Genomic DNA, 5812 nt, shown 5'->3' on the forward strand with positions numbered 1-5812 from the left:
CAGCCCGTTCAGCCCTCATGGTGGCTAGTTGCCGGAGAGTGGAGGCGGGCAGTTGGCCAGATGACAGAGTGGATGTAGGCGGCCTGCTAAGAGAGAGTACGGGCAGGCTGGTGACTTATTGAGGGCTGAGGCAGGCGGGCGGCGAGGAGGCTATAATCTCCCTTTTCTGCATGATGTCACCCTGGCCCAGCATCACTAGGGAGCAGAGCAAGGAAATTACAGCAGCTTCACTGGGCCCCAGGAAAAGCCGAACCACTCCAGCTCTCCCAAAAGTAGGGAGGCTAGGTGGTCACATTAAAATGATTTTTTGTGTGAGAAAATGTGTGTGATTGTTGCAATGTCAGTATTTGTTTGTCAGCAACTGTGTGTGTCAGTGAGTGTATGTGTGAATGTATGTGTGTCTGTCAGTGTGTCAGTGAGCGTGTTTGTCTGTCTGTCAGTGTGTGCTTGTCTGTGTCTGTCAGTGTTCAGTGAGTATGTTTATCTGTCTGTCAGTGAGTGTGTGTGTTTGCCAGTGTGTGTCAAATCAGTGAGTGCGTTTGTCTGTCAGTGTGCATTTGTCTGTCAGTGAGTTTGTCTGTTTAGGTGACTGGACCCTGGACCCTCTCCAATCACATTTTTTACTCACCCTTTTCCCCATGCCATGACGGTCTTGATGCAGCTGGCCCCGCCTCCATGACTGAGATCATCAATCTTAATGATCTCAGCCAATCCAATGCTTTTCCATAGGAAAGCATTGGGAGGCTATTGCACATGTATGCCAATCCAATATCCTCATAAAGGACATTGGAAAATGTAGATGCATATGTGGCACTCACTGTGATGTGCCTAGGATTCCTCCACAGAGAATCATTGTATTCAATAATACTCTATGGCTGACCGAAACAGCACTGCGCATACGGGCATGATGTCATGGCATGAGAGACAGAAAGTAAAATTCTTGACTACCTAGACTTATTTAGTTTATTATTGGGTATTGGGAGGGCGGGATAGGACATGCTGGCCAGAACTGAAGGCACTATAATAACTTCAATATAATTAAGCAATTTTGATTTATAGATCATACCCCTAGCTGTAGGCCATGACCATGTGTGCTCGGTCCCGCCCCCAGGATTAGGTTCCACTTAGCTAACTCAGTGCCTGGGGCCACTAGAGATCTGGATTCTCCCCCAAAGAAAGTGTCAGGGAGGGGGATAATCTAATGTATTTTTTCTTCAGACCCTACCACCCTTAGCCTACTACAGCCCCTAAACCCACTACACTACCACAGCCCCTAAATCCACTACTGCAGCAACTTACCATTACAGCCTTTAAACCCACTACTACAGACTCTTACCACTACAGCCCATAAACCTATTGCTACAGCCCCTTATCCACCCATACTACAGCCCCATTCTAGTCTAATTTGATCTCCCTAGCCCCTCCATGTGTCTCAAGTATACCCGAAGCCCCTCTTTGTGTCTTAGTTGTCCCTTCCCTCTCCCCCTCACTTTCTTCATTTATGGTCTCTGACCTCTCTCCAAACATGGCTTCTCAATTGTGACTTTCTTTTTGTTAAATAAATCATGACACAGTGTAATATGCATTGTGACTGGCCATCTGGCCTGAAGCTGACAGGGGAGATCAAAGTACCATGCAGTGCAGCACCAGCCATAAGAGGGAGCACTGTCCCTTCCTGGGCCAGAGGAGAAATTAGAAAGTGGGTCTGACACCCTCCAGACAGCATGGCCAGCAGCCTCCGTCTTCTTGTGAGCTCTGATATTATCAGAGCATTGCCATGGTAACCTGCAGGAACGGTCTGAAACACAGGTGCCTGCTAGAGGGAGAGACATGGTCTGTACTCTGTGGAGGAACAGCCAGTGCCTGCACTATCATTAGGTGAATAAGGCATTCGCCTGGGGCACCGGTCACTGGGGGCGTCCACCGGGAGATTTGCTGGTGGGCTGCCTTGCTTCTCTCTTCGGCCAGAACGCTGGGTGAGTGGCTCCTTAGCCACCCCCCCAGCGCAACAGTTGATCTGCTGGGCTCCCTCTACCTTTGATTAACTGCCTGGGGAGCAGGGTTTGCTGTAACCTCAGCCACAGAGCAGCACACACTGCTTCCTGCAGACAGGGGAAGCCCAGACATGACCTAGTATCAGAGGCGTAGCTGGGGTCATCTGCGCCCGGGGACATGACACAAAGTCTGCGCCCCTTCTCGGACCGACAGAGTCTGGGGGCTCAGTCTGAGCCCCTAAGAAAATTTTGAAATTTTACGGTTTATATGGTTCATTTTCGAAGCATCTGGTATTTTAATGAAATAGAATACAGACTAATAATTCTCTATACGATTGTAAAAATTTATTTGAAAAAAAATAAAATATACTCTACTAATTATACATGACTGGAATAGACGTAGTCTACAACAAATTGATCCTCCTTGATTTGACTGTCGCAAACTCGTCAATCACGTTGTCAAAATTAATATTCTCAAGTGTTTCTCTTTCGATGCTAAGGAGTGCAAGATCACGCAGATGATCTTGTCCCATTGAAGCACGTAAATAAGACAAAATAAGCTTCAGTTTGCTGAAGGACCGCTCACAGCTTGCAATTGAAACAGCAATTGTTAGAAGTATTTGCAGTGAAATGCGCAGATTCGGAAATACGTCATCTCCATATGAAACAATAAAACCAAGAAGATCCAAAGGAATTTCCGGTAGAACTTCAGTCCGGGTACTGAGCAGCATTTTGCAGTCTCCGATTTCTGTGCACAATTCGTGACCATTGACGTCAGTGTCGTAGAAATTTCCCAAATCTAAGCAATTTTGACGAAGTGTATCGACATTTGTCTCAGCGAGAAGAGTTTTGACGTCTAGTAAAAATCCAAATTTGGTGTTTAGGCTAGTATCCGGGCTGCCCCCTGCCTGTTGACACCGGAATCACTTTGCATGGAGCAGCCTGTGCTCACAATGCACGACTCTCCTGCTCTCCTATGTTAACTGGTGTGAGTTTGTGTTTGAGTGACATTGTGTGTGTATGTCATTGAGAGTGTGTGTGTGTTAGTGATTGTGTAATTGACATTGTGTGTCAGTGAGGTACATGTCAGTGAGAGTGTTTGTGTCAGTGTGTATGTGACCATGCAAATAGATCCCTATATATTAAATTATATTTATAATACATTAATATAATTATATATTATACAGAAACAATGTTTTACTTACAGTGAACCTGTCAGAGTTCATTGTTCATTGTAATGTTAATTAAATCCCACCATTATTATAAATTAAATCCCACCAAATGCCTTGAATTCATCATTTATCCCAATGATAAATTATACATTTAATGTAACATGCACGCATTAAGTAGTATGTGTGCATGGATGTATTGATATATGTATTAGGCAGTATGTGTGTATGGATGGATGTAATAAGCAGTATAAATGTATTGATATATGTATTAGGCAGTATGAATGTATGGACATATGTATTAGGTAGTATGTGTGTATAAATGAATTTATTAGGCAGTATGAGTGTATTGATATATGTATTAGGCAGTATGTGTGTATGGATGGATGTAATAAGCAGTATAAATGTATTGATATATGTATTAGGCAGTATGAATGTATGGACATATGTATTAGGTAGTATGTGTGTATAAATGAATTTATTAGGCAGTATGAGTGTATTGATATATGTATTAGGCAGTATGTGTGTATGGATGTATGTAATAAACAGTATGAATGTATTGATATATGTATTAGGCAGTATGAATGTATTGATATATGTATCAGTGTATTGATAAATGTATTAGGCAGTATGTGTGTGTATGGATATTAGGCAGTGGATGTATGTATTGGGAACAGGGTTGCCAGTTTTTGGAAATAAAAACCCGGGAACCAGGTCACCCTGGCAAGAGCACTCCTGTACAAGAACTGTTGCCTGATGGTGAAAGGGGTGGTGGAGACCTGGTAAGCCCCCTAGTTTCCGGCACTCACCAACCCCCCGGAGTCTCCTCACACTTTCCTGCAATCTGCTCCATGAATTAACCAACATAAACCAAACTTGCAAACTTGCCATTGGCTGCTGTAAATCTGCTCTGGCAATGTCAGGAATGGAACCTGAACACACAGACAGAATCACTAAAGGAAATAATACAAAAATACCGGTCCTTAGAATGGCCGGGTTAAATAACAAACAGAGTCAGGATAGCAAGCCGAGGTCATAGGAGTAGAGGTCAGAGATAACAATTAAACAAGCCAAGATCAATGGAATATAGTGGACAGGATAAACGTTAGACAAGAGCCAGAACAAAATACCAAATAAATCACAAGAGGAACCCGCTATTGGGCTATAAAGAAACCACAACAGGGCAACAAGGAATGGGAGAGGTAAGTATAAATAGGCATCACCTAATTCTGATTGGTCCGATCCCACTTGGTATTGACCACTGTTAATGGAAGGTACTTGAACTTCCTAATCTGACCTCAGACGTAATTTATATGTGTCAAATTCGGCCTACCGATTTCCGCGTTCGGTTGGGTGAACGCCGAATTCGGAAGTCTGTTCGGTCACATATATATATATATATATATACAAGCTATATGCAAGCGTGCAGCTTCAGACGGAATGCCGATGGAATGGGATCACGGCAGAAAGCCTGACAAGCAAGGACAGCACCTCTGCCATCAGCTGGAATGTAGCCATGTGTCCCATGCCCTGCTCCTCCGTGACACACACGTCAGACTCTCCTTATTGGTCAGGAACTTTCAGTGTGGCCAATAGTATTCTGTCTCCAGCTGAGTATCAGAAACTACACCAGAGATCGGTTATAGAACGCTATTAATTTGCTCCAGCAAGGCTCCTGCACTGGATCCTTTCCAGCACCGGCTGCCTTTCAACCAAAAACCGGGACATTTATACACCCCAAAAAGGTTTCTCAGGACACTGGGACAAACCGTCAAAAACTGTGGCTTTCCCGGTAAAACCGTGACGTCTGGTTACCCTGATTGGGAAGTGTGTGTATGGATTATTGTATGTATTAGGTAGTTTGTATGTATGTATTAGGCAGTGTGTGTGTATGGATGATTGTATGTATTAGGTAGTTTGTATGTATGTATGTATTAGGCAGTGTGTGTGTATGGATGATTGTATGTATTAGGTAGTTTGTATGTATGTATGTATTAGGCAGTGTGTGTGTATGGATGCTAGTATGTATTAGGTAGTTTGTATGTATGTATTAGGCAGTGTGTGTGTATGGATGATTATATGTATTAGGTAGTTTGTATGTATGTATTAGGCAGTGTGTGTGTATGGATGATTGTATGTATTATGTAGTTTGTATGTATGTATGTGTTAGGCAGTGTGTATGTGTGTGTGTGTGTATGAATGCATATAGTGCATGAGTGTGTTTTTATTGGGCAGTGTGTCACTTTCCTCCCTAAATGTCACTGTGTCTCTCTTCAAAATGTCTTCCAGCCTTTGTTTCCTAAATATCTCAGCAGTCTCTCTATGCTTTCCCTAAATGTCTCCCCGATCTGTTTCCTTTCTCTAAATTTTCTCAGTGGTGTGTCTGCTTTAACTAAATGTCTACCTGGTCCGTCTCCTTTCCCTCAATGTTTACTGCAATTCATGTTTTAGTGAATAAACCTCTGAGAGAATCTAGTTGCATTCTCAAGGAAAGGTGTGTAATTGGGATAAGTGGTTGTGGCTGTATTGACCTTATCCTGGGACCGACCTGGCTCCTAAGCTTGAGCCGCGCGTGGCTGGATCACTCCTGCCTCCACACGAGCCGCATGTGGCTTGATCTCCTCTTCTGACTTAGCCGCGTGCACTGAC

This window comes from Pelobates fuscus, chromosome 2 (assembly GCF_036172605.1).
Source record: "Pelobates fuscus isolate aPelFus1 chromosome 2, aPelFus1.pri, whole genome shotgun sequence".
Taxonomy (NCBI): Eukaryota; Metazoa; Chordata; class Amphibia; order Anura; family Pelobatidae; genus Pelobates; species Pelobates fuscus.